Here is a 23,994-nt window from a genome sequence, read left to right on the forward strand (position 1 = left end):
CTATGATGGCTAGGAAGGCAAGAATGCACTCAAGGAATGCTAAAAGGGCCAGGGAGGATAAAGAAAATGCAGATGACCCAGGATATGGTGCAGGGATGTTCTAAAGTGAGTAGCAAACTATGTTCAACTTTGAAACCTGTTTTCTGAGATTTATTATTTTTAATCTTTAAGTACATTTTTCTCAGGAACTAAACATCACAGAACAGTATAACTTAAATACCACACAGGTACTGGGATTAACATTATTGATGCATTTGTTGAAGAGTTTAAGTTTAATATTTCAGAAATTATGAATTAATAAAAGTGAAATATTTGGATATTTTGGAAATTCTTTTAATAACTTGCAAAAAATTCTGTAAAAATTACATGATAAAAGGTACTTGCCTACACAAATAGGTCAAAGAAGAGAAACCCTTCCTCTACCAGCTATTAAAATTTTGTAACATTATCATGAACAGTTCAGGAGAAAAATGTACCTAAAAGTGACCAATTTAACATTGTGGGTATACAAGGTACAACCTCCCCTTAAAATGTTTATAAATGTTGGTTGTTTATAAATCTAAATGCAAATGGAAAATCCCACACTTATGTTCAATTTTATTTTGTGAGAAAACAAAATTTCACTTATGTGCCCATGCGTGCATTATCTTTATACAAAGAGAGAGCCCAAAATTATATTATTTCCTAAAATCTGTAGGCAACTAATAGATGTAACTTCTTAGAAGTATATAAGTTGATATTTTAAAATACTTTCCAAACCTGGAATGTGGTGATAGTTAAATGTTTTCTACTGGTTGTTTGTGATGCTGATTTGTTCAACTATCTGCATCAACTCCACTGGCACAAAAGTTTCTAAAAAATCTATGATTTTCGGGTTGTCATCAAACACTACTTGGCCCTTAGAGCCTGTCACATTTACCCGAAATTCTGGTGAAGAAAAGTAATCCATCCGCCACGAAATTAGCGATAAAATAGCTTTTGTACTCACCGTATTTTTCTTCTTTCATTTAGAAAGAGGCTCTGTTTCTTTCTCACATACAATATTTTCGGCACTCTCTGTATCACTCTCACTTTCAAAATCGCTTAACAATTCCTTAAAATGATTATCTCCATCATCACTTTCCGCTGTGGTTAATAACTGAAAGATTCTTTGATCCGAAATAACATCGCTGCAAGAGCAACTAAATTGTTGTTCCGCCATGTTTATTTACATCGCAGATGAACTCCACAGACGTTTACAAAAAGCTCTGTAAGTTCCTGAAGCTATAATCTCTGATCAGTTAGTTCTACTTAATTAATTAATACTTTATTAACGGTAATACCATTTTACATAACAGTAGAGAAGAATAAACAAAACAAAACACACTAAAAAGAAAGTTCAATGGAGTATAAGTAGAAAAATATGTACAGATATATACACAGGTTATATTACAAGTAATCACAGGAAAAAATAGTCAAATTTGGAGATTATGTAAGTGATTTCTCAATTTTGACAATGAGCAGTTAAATATATCAATATCCAGTTTGTTTAGAGATCTTGACATTCGTTCAATTGGCCCATTGAATGCGTAGTTAGTTCTATGCCAATTTTTAGACAATGTATTCGTGAACCTTGTGCGTCTGTCTGGTACATGTACGTTAATTTTTGCAAGGAGTTGTGGACAATTCACCAAGGAATGAAGCAATTTAAAAATGAAGAGTGTATCCAATAATTCACGGCACTGTGACAGGCTATGCATATTTAAGGACTGTTGTAAGGATGTATAATCAACATTATCATATGAGCATCCTGCTCTAAATGAATATAAGCAAAGAAATTTATGTTGTACTGAATCTTTTTTTTTTTGCTAGGGGCTTTACGTCGCACCGACACAGATAGGTCTTATGGCGACGATGGGATAGGAAAGGCCTAGGAGTTGGAAGGAGGCGGCCGTGGCCTTAATTAAGGTACAGTCCCAGCATTTGCCTGGTGTGAAAATGGGAAACCACGGAAAACCATCTTCAGGGCTGCCGATAGTGGGAATCTAATCTATGGATAGAGGTCTGATGAGAAGAATTCCAAACAGGTGAACAGTATTGTAGTATAGGGCGTACCATAGACATATACAGCAATCGATAGGTAGCTAAGTTTGAAAATTCTCTAGAATATCTAGTAATGCAACCCAATCTTTGAAATGCTTTCTTACAAATATTTTCAATATGTTCATTAAACGATAGGTTATAACTGAATAAAACACCAAGGTCATTAACTTGTGAAACAGCAGTTAGAATGTTGATATTACTAAATTTGTACTGAAATGATATTTTCTTCTTGTTTTTAAAAAACAATATTATTTTACATTTCTCATGATTAAGTTTCAACCCATTTTGAATGCAATACTTTTCCAGATGATTTAAATCTTCTTGAAGTTTTAAACAATCAAGTGGACAATTAATTTGCAAAAAAAAATTTGCATCGTCAACAAACAAAAGCAATTCAGAATTCTTAAGTATATTTTAATGTCATTTATGCAGAGAGTAAAAAGTAAGGGCACAAGGTGAGACCCTTGAGGAACTCCACTGGTAACAATAATAGGTGCAGAAAAATGATTCCTTATTTTAACAATTTGCAGGCGATTTTTAAGATACGATTCAAACCATGAGAGGAGAGGCCCATTAATTCCGTCTATAGGCAGGCGTAGCACTCATCGGGTTAAAGGGTGTTTTAAAGGCAACAACTCTGTCATTAGCTTCTGGCATGTTAAAGAACTCCTGTGAGACAAAATTCTGAAACCCTGGCATCTGTTACGACAAACATAAAACAAATAACATCATTACGACATTCAACCTGACTGTTGTTTGAGCTCTCGTAACGCAATAACCTATGTACAATTCTGCCTAGAAAAAATTCATTCGCTAACCTGTTCAATCATACATGTTTCACAAGCATGAAGAAAGTTCCAGTGATTTTGCCAAACAAGAATCGACATCCTACTGTACAAGAAAAGTCAAATTTAAAAACATTGTGGATAATGAAAAAATTAAGTGATATTAACTGAGTAAAGTGTATGACAAAATTTTTTCAATAATAAGTTGGCAATGGGTTCAAATCCCGCTGTTGGCAGGCCTGAAGATGGTTTTCCATGGTTTCCCATTTTCACACCAGGAAAATGATGGGGCTATACCTTAATTAAGGCCATGGCTGCTTCTTTCCCACTCCTAGGCCTTTTCTTTCCCATTGTCACCATATGACCTATCTGTGTCGGTGTGACATAAAACAAATTGTAAAAAATAATAATAAGTGGGCAAGACTGCACAACACAGAGATTTTAAAAATTGCATGGTCTAGAGTTAAATTTGATCACATAAAAATAGGGGAGTGTAAAGAATAGTTGTGCTTTATGAATGTTTCATCCCTTTAAACCAATAAACATACAAGTACACTTAAAAATTTGGTACTTTTTTATTTGTGAGTAATTAATTGACTAATTGTTACTAAATATGCTGAAGAGAATTCCAAACAGAAGTACTGTAAATTAGTAGGAATGAGAAATGAAAAAAAATGCACAATGTCCTCACTAATTCAAAATGGAAATCAGATCCTCGATTTACAAAATGTGTTCATTGTGACTACCATTAGCCCGAACGCATGCTTCGTAGCAACAAAGCAACACGTTCACACGTCATGATCAAAACCACAGAACCAGATACATGGCTTCGGAAGTCTTCATGATCATGCCCTTCACTCCTGTATACTAGCTCCTTCGTATGACCCCAGAAATAAATATCCAAGGGATTTAAATTAGGGCTTCGGGCTGGCCACTGAACTGGGCTATTTTGACCAATCCACTGGCCCAAGAAAGTCGTGTCTAAATACTCTCATACCAGCTGATAAATGTGAGCAGGTGCACCATTGTGAAGAAACCACATCTCTCTTTGTATGTACAGAGCAATGTCATTTAGAGCCTCCAGCAACGTTTCAGTTAGGAACTGCAAACTGTTGACTTGTCAAACATGGTGGGAGTACGAAAGTTTCGATTATTGTGTTCCCGATGGTTCCTACCCATATGTTCAATGGGAACCGATGTTGAAAGTGACTCTGAGCAACATGATGGGGGATTTTCTTTGCTTCAGATATGGGTGCAAGTATGAAGAATGAGATTTCCACCTAATCAATACTTTATTACATTATTACATTATTGCATAGACGTTTCAACTTGACACCGAAACCTCAGTGATCCTCTATTCTATAGGAACTGTGTTTTCAACCTCTGTTATACAATTTTTGGAGTGTGTGGCATTCAAGGGACTCCAGCAAGCCAAAGCCCTTTATTTCACCATATGTATATATGTATCTTGTTTGACGTAATGTTGGCAACAGCACAGATTTTTGAATGGAACTCCAATGAGTCTAAGCCCCATATTGTACCATATATATCTTAATAGTAATATTATATTAGAATAAGGCATTCTTGTTAAATTAGTTTTTAGTAATGTTTTATGTACAATCGCTATTAAGCAGGTTCACCAGCAACTGATGATGACCTTTTTACAGGTCGAAACCGGTACTGTTTTAATGTAGATAACTTTAAACATTTTGTAATAAAGTATTGATTAGGTGGATATCTCATTCTTCATACTTGCATTCTTAATTCATCAATACGGACAATGAAGCTGATAGATTATAGTCAGATATGGGTGTTATGGAAATTTAGTATGAAACATGATTCAGCAGCAGCTGCAATTCTTGTGAGAAAATCTGGTTGTTGCTGTTGTTTTCTCAAGAATCACTGACAAAATCTTGGCATATGGAGATGATCTGCTGCTTGGAGGTATTGAACACGTTGTACAGTGTAGTGAGACACACCCACCTCATGGGCAATACCCCTGGTACTCCTTCTGAGATCAATGTCTACTGCATCCAGCATTTCTTCCTCAGCTGCCAGCACGTTGCTGTCATGAGTGGTCCATTCCCTCAAAGTTGAGCTGTAGTACTCCAGTGTCTCGAAGTCTTTGAAGCACCGTAACAAAAGTCCAGTCGCATGGATGCCTTCGATTAGGTAATTGTTCTTTGTAAAGCCATAGTGCCCTTCCATTGTCACATATTGCTTCACCATAAATGAATAAAATGTCACACATCTCATTGTTTGAGAAGCCTGCAATTTAAAGCATTCACTGTGTTTGTATCTGACCTGAAGTAGTCTGATAGTGACAGGCATGGGCAAATATTAAGGGAGGAAACGTTGACGGAACTTACTCCACTTACTTTCAGCGTAATCGTTGTTGTTTGCACAAGGGGATAATGAATGTAACAAACTTAACCCTTGCCAAGTGGATAAGTTTTTGCTTGTGAGCTTAATTGTTTTTTGTAAAAATATTTGTTATTCTTAACCCTCGAACCGGTAGTTGAAATAGCTCTAACCAGTGGGTGTGCACCACACATTTGCAGTACCTGATGTATGTCACTCTGACAGATGTATTATTCACAGAATATCCACATATAATACACCGAAACATTCATGATGAACTGGACTATTTGAAAAGTGGTTTCCATTTACCCTCAATGTAATATTTTTAAAATTTTCTGCCCCTTTAAATGCTCTCTCAAAAAAATCAAAAATATTCTTTACTTACACATCAAATATAAATGATAGTCCGTTTTTCTGAAACTTTCTAAAATATACATTTTGTAGAGAAATTAATTCTGATAATAGGCATGCAAATTTTAAGTGAATAGTGTTAATACTTTAGGAATAATTCCATAAAAAGTACGTTACTTGATAGAGTTCTAACCGGTGGGTGTTCATAACCTACCTCAAGTAGCACAACACTTATCCATTCTGCTGCAGTAGGCCTTGAATTTACAGATGCATTTAATTCTATTAAAATATCTTCGTCATTTAAATACGAAAATATAGCCATCGTGTGTGCATAACACACAGTAAACAATGAAAGCAAGTCACAACAAAATCAACACGTGTTTCAAAGCTGTACGAATTGCGACCTTCATTTGTTTCAAAGATATCACACATAAATGGATGTATTGAACACTGAAACATTCCACATTCCAAGGAGAAAACATACTTGATGAATGCTGCCATCTATTTGCTTTACATCGCACCGACACAGATAGGTCTTATGGCGACAGTGGAACAGGAATGGCCTAGGAATGGGCGGGAAGCGGCCGTGGCCTTAATTAAGGTACAGCCCCAGCATTTGCCTGGTGTGAAAATGGGAAACCACGTAAAACCATCTTCAGGGCTGCTGACATTGGGCTCGAACCCACTATCTCCCGGATGCGTGCTCACAGCTGCACGCCCCTAACCGCACTGCCAACTCGCCCGGTGCAAACAAAATTAGACTGAGAGACCAAGAAATAAAAATTGTTGAAAAATTTAAATATTTAGGTGAAATAATCACATACAACCTGAACGAGAAACCAGCATGGCAAAATAGAAGAGATAAACTGGTTACAGCACAGCATGTTACCAAGAATACATGTAATAAAAAGTGTCTCATTAGCAACCAAATTGAAACACTACAAAACAGTCACCCAGCCACAAATTACATATGCATGTGAAACATTAATCAAAACAACAAACACAGTTCCAATAGATAAGAGTACTCAAGTTAGAAAGGAGAATAGAGAGAACCTGTTTAAATAAAAATTATCAAGTAAACTGAATCTGGAGACTAGCTTCCAATGAGACAGTTTATAAAGAAATAGAACCTGTGACTAGCACAATGAAAAAGAAACGAATATCGTTCTTAGGGTATCTAATATGGTCACCAGAAAATAGAATCAGTCGAAAAATAATGGAAGAGTAAGAATAATATTAGATGGATCACAGAACTTAAAGAAGACATGAGACAGTTGCATATTACAATAGAAGATTCAAAATACAAAACAAATACACTCAACATATCGAAAGATAAACACACTAGACTACAGACAAAAATCAACAAGCAGAGAATAGGAAGAGTGATTCCAGAAGCAGAAAGAAAACTACGTTCAGAAAGGATGAAACAGTATGGGGCTGACAAAAAGAAGAAAAACCTCCATAAACCTGACTATATTGACTAAAAATTTAAAATAAATAAATAAATAATACAATAAAAAATATTGTGTGGTGTGAAATTTTCACACTCAAAAAGGATGACTGCTATGACTAGATGGCTGAGGTGCCATACTGTTGTTGATCTGTGGGGAGGGAGAGCAGTATTCCCCTCCCGAATGGCTAGCCGAGTCGGTCACGCTGGGAGGAGCAGTGCAAGCATGAGGCCAGTTCGTCACACATATCAGTGTGCTGCACAGGTGCGAAATTCCTGGCCACCTCTGGTTTAGGACATTCAGTAGATAATTAAATGAATCTTTTTTTTTTTTTTTTTTTTAGAGTGATGAAGGAAAGGACTAAGAATCGAAGGAAAGCAGCCGTGGCCTTATTAATGTACAGCTCCAGCATTTGCCTGGTATGAAAATGGGATACCACAGAAAACCATCTGCAGGTCTGTGACGGTACAGCTTGATCAAATAGAATGCAAAGCTTATAGCTATATTTGTAGCAATGCTTTTAATACATTGTTGACTTTCTGACAGGTTTTCTAGACCCAGTGGTAGGTTTTCAAAAATCTACATGCATTTTTTTTTTTTTTTTTTTATTAGTCTATTCATCACTTTAATCTAAGTTAACTGTAGCATAGCTATAAATTGTGCGTTAATGTATTCTACACTATTCTTTAACAAACTTATGAGTGCATACTGCCTCTTGCTGGCTATCTTTTTTAGAAGACAGTGTTTCAAAAAAGAAGAATTATCACCAGTTGTAGGTAATAATAATAATCATAATAATAATAACAACAACAACATAACAGCCAAGGTCTGTAGTTTAGGGAGTAGAGTGCTATCATTCTCAAGGTTTTGATTCTGGCTCAGTCGTGGTAAATGAAGGTGCCAGATATGCCAGCCATATGTCAATGGATTTAATGGTGCTTAAAAGAAACCGTGTGCCACAAAATTCCAGCACTTCATCATCCCTGAAAAACATAAAAGAAATTAGAGAAGATGATGCTGGGAAATCAACTCTGCTGAAGAGGGAAATCCAGTCTCTTGACTTCTCAAAAATATTGACCAGTTTTGTGATTTAATTTATCCTACACTAATTAAGATAGGAGTAAAAATGTTTAAGATGTTTGCTTGGAATACCATCTTCCAACACCACTTCAATGGACTTCATGTATTTCAATTACACTCTGTATATTTGAATGGTTATTTTCATAAGCTTAAGAATTTATGGCACTTTTTGTCTTAAGTTTTTGAAACATCTGTTATCAGTTCAAATATACGTACAGAGTATGAAATAAAACTTCTTAAGGGCATTTAGTAACCTCAATGTTTGGTCCCTGAAAACAACAGTCTTAATCAAAATCCTTACCTGAGTCAGCCGGTTAACAATCCCTGACTCAGAAGTATGAAAACCTCTAGCACAAGGAAAACCCAACAGATGTGGGTAGTACATATTCAAAGATATAGAAATTTGAGGGAAAACCCAACTGTTGCAGGGCACCTTTATCCTGGCATAGGCCCTACTCATTTAGATCTTTTTGTTTTCCTCATCTAAAGGGTCATCTTCGCAGAAAATAAATAAATGAAGGAAGGAAGGAAGGAAGCAAAGTTAGGCAGTCTTTGTATTCATTCATCGCAAGTCTCACCATCTTGTTTCTACTGCCAGTTAAGTTGTTAATGATGATACTTTGATTGTGATATCACGAGTTACCTATTACAGCACCCACAAGTTTTATGTAAATGTTATAAGATATATACATTACAATAATAAACATTATTGTAATATTTATTTGAGTTAAGTATTACAGTTTCTTGGAGTGTTGCTATGAATTGATTTTAAACAGCTTCTATGCAGTAGTATACTTACATATGCAGATGTAATCAGATAGTTAGAATTTGCCACATAATGATATTTATTTTTGTACTGAAGTTTTTTCTGTATGAGTAACATGTCTAATTCTTTCACACTTAAAAAAGTAAGGATTAGTGAATATATTTATACTAACATTTCAGAAATGGTGTGAACAGACTGTTCCTTACAAAATTATGTCAGAATGCAACTTACGGCAAAACTGAAGGAAAAACAAAATATCTACACATTTTTTGACAGATGAACTTCTGTCAAACAGATTTGTTGACTGAAGTGAAAATGATTATGTTGTAAAAGTGGCCCACTATTTCATTAACATTACTCAAATGGAGAGGAAAGATCTTTTGACTGTAAGTAACTTCACAAAAATCATTATATTGTAAAATTAATTTTTATGCAGTGTTTTTTCTAAATTCATAACTTTATGAATGCAAGTTATAAAATAATGAAATTCATATATAATATGTAAATAAGAACAAAGTCTGTCTCCTTGACTGTATGGTTAGTGTTGAGCCCTTCAGGTCAGAGGGGCCTGGATTCGATTCCCAGGCAGTTTGGATATTTCAGTCATATTTGATTCATTCCTCTGACTCGGGGACTGGATGTTTGTCTTTGTCCCAACACACACTTCCTATTTGCACACTACCAACCACCACAGAAGCACACAGTACTGAATACATACATCCTTGTAGGGTTTGCATGGTGGAGGGTCACCCGACCGTAAAACGGTCTAGTCCACATGTGCGACACAGTTCACACTTGCAACCCCAGCACGGTGAGAGAAAATTGGTAGGAGAAAAATAAGAAGAAGAAATAAGAATAAACTATTAAATGAAGGGTATGACACTTGGATGACATAATTTTTAATTAAAATAATCTATTTTCATTAAACATATATTGTAGGCATATGTTCATGTTATTAAGCTGCTAGAAGATTTTCAAAAAATATTTCTAATTTGTGAACAATTTAAGAACTACAGAATTTTTCGAAATTTTTATTTTTAAACAACTGACAGAACTTTCTGTGTTGGTTGCATCACCCACTAAACTGTTATGAATTCATCTATCTACTTCACCCATTCAGTTATAACTGATACTACTCAAAAAATGTTGGAAACTTTTTATTTACTAACTAAAAATATATTTGCTCTTCTTTTTAAATCCTTCCTTCCTCAAAAACGTCCTAACCTCCTTCGCCCCTGCCCCCGAAAATCCTGGGCACCATTTATAAATTATCTCATTAGATATATAAAATGCTAATGAACAATATGTATTATGGACTCTAGGAATAACTTGTATCCGCTTGAAGTACACACCATTTTTTTCCATGGTAACAAGGTTTTTGAAGAAAATGATAAGTAACCAATAAGATTTGGTCACTGTCGAGTAGAAAGCCTCCAGATGACACATTTTGTACATTGTATTGACTGTTCATGTATCAAAACCATACCATAAATTCTCAAGCCAAATTGTTTCTTAAGTTACGGTATATTTAATTATTCTTCAAATTTATACCTTTATAAATTGTTATTTAAGAATAAATTAATTAATTAACTAGCTTATACCAGCTTATAGCAAGCTGTCCAAATTGAACAACTGGGATGTAGAAAAAGGTAACTAAGCCAGAAGATACTTCTGTAACCAACGAGGTTGTTAACTGAATTCCCTCTGATTGGTAGAGAAACACATATTTGTGTCATCTACTTGATTGTAAATGAGGATTGTTATTTCAGATGGTCTTATTTCCACCTTAACAGGTTTTTCAGCAAATATGAGAAACTGAATACATGCAGACCAGTAGAGGTACTTTTAACCCATATGTCTGTATATTGTATGTTGTTTTGCAATGTTAGCAAGCATGTTTGTTAATTGTTGTGTTAACTGTAAGGTAAGGGTGTATTCTGCCCGAAGGCAGGTCTGAACCTCCGTAGAGGTGTGCCTGAGCCGGAGTTTACGTGCGGTAGGGTGGCCAGTTCCTTTCCGCTCCTCCATTCCGTTACCCCCCACCAACAGTGCGTGGCAACTCATTCAAACCTTGACCACGCCCAATGTTGCTTAACTTCGGAGATCTCGTGGGATCCAGTGTTTCAACACGATTACGGCCGTTGGCTGTTAACTGTTGGAGGCAAAAAATTTAAAAGTTTGGAAATAAACCTGTTTGTCACGCACCACAGGAAATAAATTTTTATGGCATGGAACAAAAAGGAAATAGGTGCTTCGATGAGGACTGTCAAGAAATACTACTATTGTAGGTATATTAAAGAAAGAAATACAGTTCAGTAGCTATTCGATATAATCATTTTATCAAGTTGTTAACAAAGAAACTATCACCAAAGCTTCTGCACCAAATATAAAATTAACGTCTTAAATCTGTATGTCTCCTACTTCTTTAAAACAATGACACTCTTACTCTGTTTTGGGCTGAACATCAAGGACTTCTGCTGCTGGTCCAACAATAATAGCATTATACCAGTCATGTTCTTCGAGCTTATCCTAGTCATCACCATATAAGCAATTTGTTTATACATTCTTCTTCATTTTCATGATTCCTTGAATTTAGATGGACAATGCAGATTTTATTCAAAGTGATTTGCGTGGCATAGAATGCCTTTTGTATTGGTGTCTTTAACGAAGGTAAAAATCAGTTGCAGATCAAAGCAAAATTGTAAAATCCAAGATTGTTCTTATTTTATGAAATCCTGCAGTGTCTGAGCATGTAGTTTGTGATGTCTCTTTAACACCACCATACGCTGTTGGTTCCATTCTAGATCATGTTCTTATATTTCTGTTTATCAATAGGATGTAACTCCAGCAGGCATCTGATGCTGAAGTTGAAAATCTAATATTGTATTCTCTCTGGAAAGTGTCATAAAACATTATTATTATTATTATTATTATTATTATTATTAGTATTATTATTATGTCTGACTCGTTGGCTGAATGGTCAGCGTACTGGCCTTCGGTTCAGAGGGTCCCGGGTTCGATTCTCGGCCGGGTCGGGGATTTTAACCTTCATTGGTTAATTCCAGTGGCTCGGGGGCTGGGTGTTTGTGCTGTCCCCAACTCCCTGCAACTCACACACCACACATAACACTACCCTCCACCACAATAACACGCAGTTACTTACACATGGCAGATGCCGCCCACCCTCATCGGAGGGTCTGCCTTACAAGGGCTGCATTCAGCTAGAAATAGCCACGTGAAATTATTATTATTATTATTATTATTATTATTATTATTATCTTTAATTACTCAGTTACTGGTGACTGTAATGACTTTCACAGGCTGGATGATTGTTTAAAAACAGATGCAGTGATTGATTCTTATCTTTGTACTTTGATGTGTACCAATATCTCACCTGGGTTTTCTTTGGGCACTGGACCCTTTACAGTGATGTTTTTGACCCTGGTTAATCGTTTTTCCCCAGTACCAAGCTTGGAAACAAAACACATTTTACAAACTTTCTTCGCAGTCTTATTCCTGTCCAGTAAATGATACAAGTAACTCACTTTTCTGTTTCAGGTATTGACTTTTTGAGGTATTTTGTTTCTTTGCTGAGGTTCATACCACATCATCAACCTGGTTAGGAATGTATGTTGTAGTACTTCAGTTGTCTGCTTATAAAACAAATATTTATTTCAAATGTATCACCTTCATGTCAAAGGACGTGATTGGTAGCGAAGTACTTACTCCTTTTTCTTTCTGGACTTCGTTCATACATGGGTCTTTCTTCCTTCTGTGTACTCAAAACCTTACGATATTACAACGCACCACAGTCAGCTGTTTGCAAACACAATTCTGTTTGAGGTTACATTTCGATAGGCACTGATGTAGTGGTGTCAGTTAAACAATCAATTTCATGGTCATTCGATCATTCGGGTATGGAAGTGAAATGTTTGTACACTTTTTTTTTTTTTTTTTTGCTAGGGGCTTTACGTCGCACCGACACAGATAGGTCTTATGGCGATGATGGGATAGGAAAGGCCTAGGAGTTGGAAGGAAGCGGCCGTGGCCTTAATTAAGGTACAGCCCCAGCATTTGCCTGGTGTGAAAATGGGAAACCACGGAAAACCATCTTCAGGGCTGCCAATAGTGGGATTCGAACCTGCTATCTCCCGGATGCAAGCTCACAGCCGCGCGCCTCTACGCGCACGGCCAACTCGCCCGGTGTACACTATTAAATGCAGTGTACTTAATACTGTATATGAAATAAAGTGTTTTATTGTGGACCATGAATGATGTGATCCACCGCTTAAATATTCCCAGAAATAAGGCTTTTTGTGCTGAAGACCATTTTTAAATCCCAATTATCATTCAGAAATAGGTCGATTTGACTCAAAGTATTCGAGGAGCTGGTGCATATGAGCGTCCAAAGCCAATTTCTATGAAATATGTCATTTTAATTAAAAATGGAAACACAGTAAGTCCTACTAATTTTGAATAAATAAATTTATAAACTATCTGAAAAAGAAAACATATGGTAACAGAATTGTACTTGAAAAAGAAGCAACTTAATTAAAATAGAATGACATGTTTCGTTCATGGAATAACATCATCAGATTCTATCAAATCACACCCAAGTATTTAGAAATGCATAAGTATTTATGTTTATTTCTGTTTTAATACTTAGGAACTTGAAATCTGGAATTTATCTTAATGAAGTCTTATTTTCTCTCCACTCTAGCATAGAATGCAAGGTGTTAAAAAAAACATTGCTCTGTCATTGGCACGAGTACGGCTAGCTAACCAGTCCATTGACGTTTCGCTATGCCATGCCCCTCACCCTGGCTAGGTCAGTGACAGACTTTTACTTTTAGTGCTCCCCATATTGTTGTTGATATTATCATCATCATCATCATCGTATTACAGTTCTTTTGTAAACTATGCAAGGGTTCTTAATGAGCATCTAATGGACAGCCTATTATACCAGTAGTTTTCCATTATCTCATTTTCACTTATTTCAACACTTTGGAACGGTACTTGCAGATTATTATTATTATTATTATTATTATTATTATTATTATTATTATTATTATTATTATTATTTTCTTTTTAATCTGGCCAGGGTGAGGGGCATGGCATAGCAATAGATCAAGAGACTGGCTAACCAGCTGGACTTGCATCAGTGACAGAGCAATGGTTTTTTTAACACCTTGAATTCTATGCTAGAGTGGAGAGAAAACACTTCATTAAGATAAATTCCAGATTTCAAGTTCTTAAGTATTTAAAGAGAAATAAACATAAGTGTTTATACATTTCTAAATATTTGAGTACCGAGCTCGATAGCTGTAGTCGCTTAAGTGTGGCCAGTATCCAGTATTCGGGAGATAGTAGGTTCGAACCCCACTGTCGGCAGCCCTGAAGATGGTTTTCCGTGGTTTCCCATTTTCACACCAGGCAAAAGCTGGGGCTGTACCTTAATTAAGGCCACGGCCGCTTCCTTCCCACTCCTAGCCCTGTCCTGTCCCATCGTCGCCATAAGACCTATCTGTGTCGGTGCGACGTAAAGCAACTAGCAAAAAAAACAAAAAAACAAAATTGAGTGTTATTCGATAGAATCTGATGACGTTCTTTCAATAACAAAACATGACATTCTAGTTTAATTAAGTTGTTTCTTTTTCAAGTACAGTACTGTTACCGTGTGTTTTCTTACAGGTAGCTTATTACTCAATTATTATTACTCAAAATTAGTTAACTGAGTCGAAACTCGTATTACAAATATATATACATATATATTGAGAATTTTCCATATCTGGTGACAAAAATGTTAATTACTTGGAAGCACTGTTGACAGTCACCTTTTAAAAATGTAATTGCTCATCAGTAATCATCAGAATTTCACTAGGTATCGGGAAAAAGACGTCAATTTATTCCTCATTGTGAATGTCCCTTCATATTTTAATTATTGAAATACATTTCTGTATTGGTAAGAATTCTGGTAATTACTTCTAAATATAGAAACACATGAAAATTTCAGTTATGATGTCCAGTTCCCTAAAACCCATCAATTTTATGACATCAATAGAATTTTTCCAATCATGCCTCAAAGTTGGTCGAGCTCTTGACATATATTACATCTTTAAATATATTTTAAAAGTTTTGGCATGTTTAAAAATATGTGCACCGAGCTCGATAGCTGTAGTCGCTTAAGTGCGGCCAGTATCCAGTAATCGGGAGATAGTGGGTTCGAGCCCCACTGTCGACAGCCCTGAAAATGGTTTTCCGTGGTTTCCCATTTTCACACCAGGCAAATGCCGGGCCTGTACCTTAATTATGGCCACGGCCGCTTCCCTCCAATTCCTAGGCCTTTCCTATTCCATCGTTGCCGTAAGACATATCTGTGTCGGTGCGACGTAAAGCAAATAGCAAAAAAAAAAAAATATGTGCTATCATTGAATCACCAAAGAAGGAAATATTGATCTATAACTACAAGATTCCCTTGAACTAAGATTTTAGTAACATTAGTATCCGTGAAATTCTAATTTATTGTTTACAATTATCCCAATCATAAAAGCAGTCATCTCTGAACAGGACACAAAGGCCCATCAAGGAGAAGAATGGCTATCTCTACGTTACGTTTGGCTGCCTTTGCCCCTAGGAATTAAGCTGGTCCTTATTTTTTGTGTAGGCCGAGTGAACTTTACAGCCAAGTGCACCTCCAGAAGTAGAAATCTAGTTTCTTAAATTTGTCTACTTCCTGACTTGGAATTGAGCCTGTGTACATCCGGGTGAACCACCTCAGCAGGCAGCCACTATCCCAGTCACAATACCTACCAGTTTTCTTCTTCCAGAACTATGGAAATGGTATTCTGTACTTTACTGTACTGTACTGTTTTTTTTTTTTTTTAAACACTGAAGGCCTGCCGGTAGGGTTGCCATAATTGTCTGCCACAAAACCGGGACAAATATATATTAGCAAATATGTTCAAATGTAGGCAAGTATTTGGTACACTTTTAATGTGAAACTCTTTACAATATATTACAAGTTATGTTTTATTATGGCAGTTGTACTTCCTGTGCTTCACTGTACCTACGTGATCTTTGATGTCACTTTTCCCCCCATGTACAACCAAAAATAGCAACTGTAAATTTTTTTTTTTTTTTTTAATTTACCAAGTCTGACTTCAGGTAAACAGTAAACCATAAACAAAATTATTTCACCAATCATTTGTTCTATTGCTTATATAAAAAATTAAAGAAACTTACTTGCATAGTTTACATTCTGCCTCATATTCACTTTTACCTCATTTTATTGAAGGAAAATCTTTGGTGTATTAATCTTTAAATTTCGTTTGCCGTTTCGATGCCATGCTTAAAAATGTTAAATATTCACTCAAGTCAAAATATCACACTGAATGTAATTGATTCCTACATATTCTTCTTCTTCTTCTTCTTCTTCGAAGATAGAATAGAACAAGATTATTTCCACTATTCTAATTGAACACAATCTGTAACACCGGAAGTACATAGAAAGAAGCGATAATTCGATAGTTTACTTTGACTACTTCATGGATAAGAACAATAAGGTAAAATTTAATGGATATTTCTTGAGTCTTGATCATTCAATTTACTCGAAGTTTTAAGAGATTGGGCAGGTGTTTAAATTATATATCTTTTAGGAGTAAAGGGATTCCTTTTTACAAATCCGGGACTTTTAGTCAGCCGGACGGGACATTATTTACACCACTGTAATCTGGAACAATCCCAGTTTTCCGGGACGTATGGCAACCCTACCTACCGGTTTCAGTTCAAATCAGATTTATCTTCTTGATTAGCTGCCATCTTTTCTGTTTGAGGCTCACTATCTATGACAGTATGATGGTAAAATTAAATGGGGGATGTATGTCGGCAGGTCAATAAGTATCTGCAATTTTGCTCTAATTTTCTGTAGGTTGGCTCTCTGGCGTTGTGTGCTCACCAGCCGCTAGATAGCGTCTGGTAGGTTTCAGCGTTATCAGATCAGTACAGCTTGTGCTGTTGCGACATAAAGACGACCACGCCAGCAGCAAGGAAGAACAGCGTTCCGCAATCTGGTTTTTATGGTCTGAGGGTGTACCAGGAGGGGAAATTCATAGGAGACTTTCAGCCCACTATGGGGACAATGTTTTCCCACAGCAGTGGATTGAACAGTTCAGAAGGGGTCTTTTGAGCGTGAAGGAGTAGGAAAGATCCGGGCGTCCATCTGCAGCCATAACTGATGCCAATATTGAACAAGTGCATGATATGATCCTGAATAACAGAGGAATGACTGTTCTATGAATTTTCGCTCCTGGTACATCCTCAGACCACATAAAATGGATTTCGGAACGTTTTACTTCCTTGGTGCAAACAGAGAGTAGCATGGCCATCTTCACGTCGCAACAACGCAAGTTGTACTGATCTGATAACGCTGAAACCTACCACAGACGTAGACAATAGTGCCATCTAGCAGCTGGTGAGCACACAACGCCACAGGGCCAACCTATAGACAATTAGAGCAAAATTGCAGATACTTATTGACTTGCCCTCATAGTTAAATAGGTATTACAGTATTGAAAATATAACATTCTCTAGTCTTTCAACTCTTAACTGGTGGACTTTTGTTCCACCTTCTTGTCACTATTCTTTTTGTAATTTTTAAATAAGTTTCTTTCTCTGTGGATAAGAACTAAGCTTGTAATTGGTTTCCTTACTTTGCTGATAAACGTAATGAGATGATATGGTAAAGCCTCTACACCAATGCTTTCCAAACCTTTTCCATGAGGACACTTTAACAAAATTAAAGTTTTGTACAACACCCTACCTCACACGCATTGATGGTGGTGGAGATTTTTAAAATGAAGTTCAACACAATTAACACTGATCAGAGGGGGAAAAAAATATGGAAGAGGTCTGATGCATTGAAGAGTGAAGGCATTAGCAAAAGAAGGGAAGGACGTGAAAATGAAAGATTCCCTAGGCCTTGCAAATCTAGTACCATTGGGATTGGAAGAGAACAAGATTTGACCGAGGGAGGTCAGATAAGAAACATGAAGGTGAGGTGTCCAACACAAGTAAGTGGAAGCAATGCCACATTCAGCTAAGGACCCCATGGTCGCCATCTCACTCTCCCAAGTTTGGAGTCACTAGGGTCCATAATTAGTTGCCTCTGCATTAACTAATTCGACCATCTTTTGTTCTATGTTGGTCCGTATTGACTGTGACGATCAAATAACACAACGGGTTATTAGTGGGTCTGCCCAGTCAGTATTTATATTTTTACTAAAACATAGTTAATCTCCAATATCCGTACACATTGCAAGAAATTTATAAAATTCTCTTCATCAGCGATATCAAAAAAACCTGCAAAACATTCTTACTTTCTAGGACCCCAGGACCAAAATTTATAATTAATGAACATGTGTTGCTACAGATCTAAAAATTTTGCACTAAAATACATTCTTCTCAATGATGATATTTTCAGGATGTAATTCCTTAAATGTTGATTCGTCTATTCTTTAAATTAATGTTACTGAGTGAGATAGCTGTGTGGTTAGGGGTGCACAGATGTGAGCTTGCATTCTGGAGATGCTGGATTCAAACCCCCACTGTTAGCACCCCTGAAAATGGTTTTCCGTGGTTTCCCCATTTTCACACAAGGCAAATACTGGAGTTGCATCTTAATTAAGGCCACGGCCGCTTCCTTCCAACTCCTAGGCCTTTCCTATCCCATTGTCGCCATAAGACCTATCTGTGTCGGTGCGACGTAAAACCATTAGCAAAAAAAATTAAGGCCTTGGCTACTTCCTTCTTACTCCTAGTCCTTTCCCGTCCTATCATCGCCATAAGACCTACCTGTGTTGGTGCGACGTAAAGCAACTTGTAAAAAAAGGGGGGGTTTGAAAAAACACACAAGTTTGTGTAATGGAGCACCAGTATCATGTGGTGGGAAATCAGAAGATTGCGAACGTATTAATATACATAGTGAATGCTTCATGTCGTTAAAAATCATAGGCCAGCCATAATAAATGAAATAACATTTTACATAAAAATTCAGTGTCTGTGTTATGGCCATCGATGTCTTGTACTACTCTGAAATTCAGTTCTTTTTAATGCTGCCCCTTTTAACAAGCTTAAAAGATGCGTAATGGAGCAACCTCGTCTTGTGATAATGTTGGCCAGAAATAAAAAGAGTGTAGATCCAGAAGTCCTGTTGTGACATTAGATTAGTGTGAGTCTGCCAGGTTGTGTGTTGTTCCTCTTATTTCTAAAATAAGAAGAGAATGAAAGTTAGTGTCGAAAACTGAAAATTAAAACCAAGTACAGCATAATATTGAAGTAATGAGAGACGACTTACTATACATTGTAGCATAGCAGCATGATGGATGTTGCTCTGTGGCCTGTCACACACTAAATTAAGGCACTTACAAGCTTGAGCGTGCTGGGAGCAACTAGTAGGGAAGGGAGGGGAACTTGACTCATGAGTGGAGTAAGAATTTGACAGTCCCTGGGGAGAGACCTGTGGCTTGAGTTCGATGTCATATGGCTTTTCTTTCTCCTTTCTTTACATATTGATCTGCTAATGTGAATTATGGATTTTCTTCTTCGGAATTTTCATTTAAATTGTTCTCCATGTTATGTTTCTTAAATTACTAAATTTCCAATTTATCCAGGACATTCATATAATTATTTACTTTTATGTGTCATATGTAATAACTTCATATCCTATTCAATGTTTGTAAACATGTGGTTATTAATGTACAGGTGTTCGCACTTGGTAGAACTAAATAAGGCCACAGCACTAGTTGCAAAAAGAGGACTGTGGTGACGTTTAGTAAATTCACAGAGGCTTGCAGACTGAACGCTGCAAGGCATAACAGTCTATAATGATGATGTATGTATGTTATTATTGTTTTTGTTGTTATTCATTCCATATGATATTTTAATGTTGCATTTTGTAAAAATTTTGAATAAATTGTATGAATGCCTATTACTGTACTTAAATACTGTGTATTTTCTCTTTTCTTTATGGTTCTCAAGGAGGGTTTTTGTTTTATTGATAATTTTTTTCCTTATTTGATTATTGTCAATTCTTGAATAACTACTGTTCCTAGCTATGTTGTGAATTGTTTTCATTTCTTTTTTGAAACCTCTTTTTCTTAATGGAGTGTTGAACACCCTATTAATTAAACTGTAAAAAATGACTTTCTGTGTATCTGATATTAAGAATGATTATTGTTTCTTGATATTGATATATCAAGGTAATTTAAACTTTTGTTATATTCAGATTCAGTAGTGAACTTGATGTGTTTATCCATGTTGTTTAAGTATCCATGTTGTTTAAGTAATCTAGTACCGGGCGAGTTGGCCGTACGGTTAGGAGCTCGCATCCAGGAGATAGTGAGTTCGAACCTCTCTGTCGGCAGCCCTGAAGATGGTTTTCCATGGTTTTCCATTTTCACACCAGGCAGATGCTGGGGCTGTACCTTAATTAAGGCCACAGCTGCTTCCTTCCCATTCCTAGGCCTTTCCTGTCCCATCGTCACCATAAGACCTATCCGTGTCGGTGCGACGTAAAGCAACTAGCAAAAGAAATAAGTAATCTAGCAATTCTACAGGTTTCAGTATTTGTTCGTTGATGACCTGGGTTGATACCTGGGTCACATGTCCAAGCCTTATATTTTATCAACAATTTTACTAGATTCCAAATGATCCAGGTAAATGCTCGCCAGTATACCAGAAGTTGGCGAGCTCATTGCTACTCCTTTCTCTTGCTTGTAAATGTTGTTATTAAATGAAAAATAATTGTTTTCTAATGTGAAAGTTAAAATTGTGATGAACTCTTCTATTTCAACCTTATAAGTCCACTGTGCTGGGATAAATTATTTCTTATAATGTTGATTGTTTCTAAAATTTGTATGCTCGAGTACATATCTTAAATATTGAAGCTGTGGATGGTGTTAATTTTAGTTAATTTAATCTTCTTTGTTCTGTTACAAAATTCAATGGTATTAGGTAAATTAGCCTCGCTGTTGAACATAAAATGATTTTTTAGAAATTTGTGTATAAATTTTGCTTTTTTGTACATGAAGTTATTATATTCGGAACGTAAAGGCAAATATATGAATGTCCTGGAGAAAATGGAAATATAACTTAGACGTAAAGAACATAAACATAACTTAGACAAAAATTGAAATAAAAATTCTGTAAGAGAAAATCCATTGTTCACATTAGCAGATCAGTATGTAAAGAGAAAGAAAAGCCAGATAACATCGAACCCGAGCCACAGGTCTTTCCCCAGGAGCTGTCAAATTCTTACTCCACTCACGAGTCAAGTTTCCCCTCCCTTCCCCAATAATTGCTCCCAGCACGCTCAAGCTTGTAAGCGCCTTCATTTAGTGTGTGTCTGGCTGCAGAGCTACAAGTATCATGCTACCATTCTGTAGAGTAATTTTCAGTTTTCGATACTCTTTAACTTTTTGATTCTCTTCTTGTTTTAGAAATAAGAAGAACGACACACAACCTGGCAGACTCTCACTAATCTAATGTCGCAATAGGACTTCTGGATCCACACTGTTTTTATTTCTGGCCAACATTTTCACAAGATGAGGTTGTTCCATTACGCATCTTTAAGCTTGTTAAAATAATACATTGATGGCCTTAATACAGGGCACTGAATTTTTATGTAAACGTTTTTTTTTAAATTTATTATAGCTGGTCTATAAGATTTCTGATGACATTAAGCATTTAGTACTATGAATCTTAATATGTGCACTATCTTCTGATTTTCCACCACATCATATTGGTGCTAAATTACACAAACTTTTAAGTATGTTTTTTTTAATATTTATGTTAAGAATGGACGTGTCAGCATTTAAGGAATTATATCCTGAAAATATCGTCATTGAGAAGAATGTAGTTTAGTGCAAAGTTTTAGATTCGTAACAACACATGTTTACTAATTATAAATTTTCGTCTTTGGTCCTAGAAAGTAAGAATGTTTTGCAGGTTTCTTTCATATCACTGATGAAGAGAATGGTATAAATTTCTCGAAACGTATATGAATAATGTAGATTAACTATGTTTTAGTGAAAACAATAAATATTGACAGGGCGGACCCACTAATAACCTGTTGTGTTATGTGATTAGTTGCCTCTCACGACAGGCAGGGAATACCGTGAATGTCTTATATTGCTCCCACTCACAGTCGATACACACACATTAATAGCCTGCTTAAGTACCCATCATAAAATGAATAAAATAAACACATATATTTCCAGTATTATTTACATTCTCTATGAGGTAAAAGAAACATACAGTATTTACATACAATTCTAAGAGGTGGAAAATGAACACACATATCTTCACCCTTAGTTTTTGTTGTTTAGTGGTTCAAATGTGTTTGGTGAGACTTTACAAATTTGTTTTGTGTTTGGACAAATATGAGATAAATTCACTCAACACACCTATTTCCAGTATTATTTACATTCTATATGTGGTTAAAAGAAACTATTTACGTACAATTCTAAAAGGAGGAAAATGAACACACGTATCTTCACCCTTAGTTTTAGTTGTTTAGTGGTTCAAATGTGTTTGGTGGGTCTTACAAATTTATTTTATGTTTGGATGAGTATGGGATAAATTCACTCGCATTTCTAAACTGTGACTTTTCATTCTATATGCTGGTCATTCCAGAAGAATATGCGGTCAAAAACTGCAACAAAACCACAGGAGTCCTTTTTAGCTAGATGTGAAAATTCTTTTTAAAGTTAAATCCAGAATTTGGCCAAATCTTCTCTGTCTTTTAATTTCAAGTTTCTATCATTTTTAAGCTGTGCCAGTTCATCTTCCACCAAGGAAAGTCCACTAACTTCTGATGAAACGAATAGATTTCTTATCCAGACATAAGCACTTGCAATCAGGTCTGGGAAGTGTCTTTTGAGTTTATCTCTCGCTAATATCAGATAGTTGTAAATTACATTTATATTCACATCATACTTGACAGGTCTTATGGTGACGATGTGGCAGGACAGGGTTCAAGTTAGGAAGGAAGCAATCTGGCCTTAATTAAGGTACAGCCCTAGCATTTGCCGTCTATTAAAATGGAGGAGCACAGAAAACCATCTTAAGGGCTGCTGACAATGAGGTTCGAACATGCCATTTTGGGTGCCGTGACACGCTGTTTGGAAAGCACTGCTCAATACTGTCAAGCTGCTTCTTTATACGGAGTTTACCCTCCAGTTTCATTATTTTCATCAGTGAATCATTAGTTCTATTTAAAGTGCTTTTATTTTTTTTAAATTGTTAAATATGTTCCTTGTATGTACTGTTTAAGGCCTAAGATAGCCTAGTGTTTATTTGTACAATTATCGTGCCTTGTTGATTTGTTATTTTCTATTGTGCTCTGTAATTAATGTAATTATTGTAGAATTTATAATGCTGAATAAAATATTTTCATTTGTGGTTCTAGAGCTATGTACACAAACTAGCCACATTGTTGAAGCTCTTTTGAGTTATATATTCTTGTATTTGGATGACTGTATGTGTTTTAATTTACCATTAGTGATAAATTGAATATTAAGAAGAACTGTAAAAATGTAAAATGAAAATCTTAATAAAAGCTTCATTTTTAAACTTTTGCACATAGTATTGGATTGTATATTCATGGAAAGTATGTAGTGTTCTTAAGAAAGTAAAGAATGGTAGTAGATGAAATTTTACAAGCTTTTTGGCAGTAGTCTAATTGTTTTATATTTCCCAATGTTTCAAGCAGTACCGTCAAATGGGGCGATTTCGGACACAGAGGTGGTTTCGGACAGTATGGTAGATTTGCCGTATTTTTTCGCATAGCAATGAGCAGCCGGTGCGTTGCACTTCCGTGCACGTTTTAGTTTAATCTTGAGGTTATGTTCTCCGCGTGCTATGCTTTTTATTACGAATCGACATCATACTTTGGAAAATTTCCCGTGTGTACTGGCAATGTTGAAAGTTCATGCATTATCATTAAATGAATACTTTCAATTGTTGCGGTCGGAAGGAATGCATTATAACTATGGTTTTTAGTGAGTTCAACTGACTGAAGTGTTTATAAACGATTGCTGTGGAATTTTGGTGTAATTTAGTG

At 36.0% G+C, this 23,994-nt stretch overlaps 1 protein-coding gene across 2 annotated transcripts in view; it reads left to right on the forward strand.

Moving 5' to 3' along the window:
• LOC136864144 (serine/threonine-protein phosphatase 4 regulatory subunit 1) overlaps positions 1 to 23,508 on the forward strand; it is a 1,196,145-nt gene extending 1,172,637 nt beyond the window's left edge. The window contains exon 15 of one of the 2 annotated variants that reach the window (XM_067140780.2): positions 9,056 to 9,105. The gene's annotated coding sequence lies outside the window, so the exon portion shown is untranslated. Of the gene's footprint in view, positions 1 to 9,055; positions 9,106 to 21,370 lie in introns of those variants that run through there. The other variant, XM_068226181.1, reaches the window with a different exon arrangement.
• The last annotated feature ends 486 nt before the right edge of the window (positions 23,509 to 23,994 follow it).

Source organism: Anabrus simplex, chromosome 2 (assembly GCF_040414725.1).
Source record: "Anabrus simplex isolate iqAnaSimp1 chromosome 2, ASM4041472v1, whole genome shotgun sequence".
Taxonomy (NCBI): Eukaryota; Metazoa; Arthropoda; class Insecta; order Orthoptera; family Tettigoniidae; genus Anabrus; species Anabrus simplex.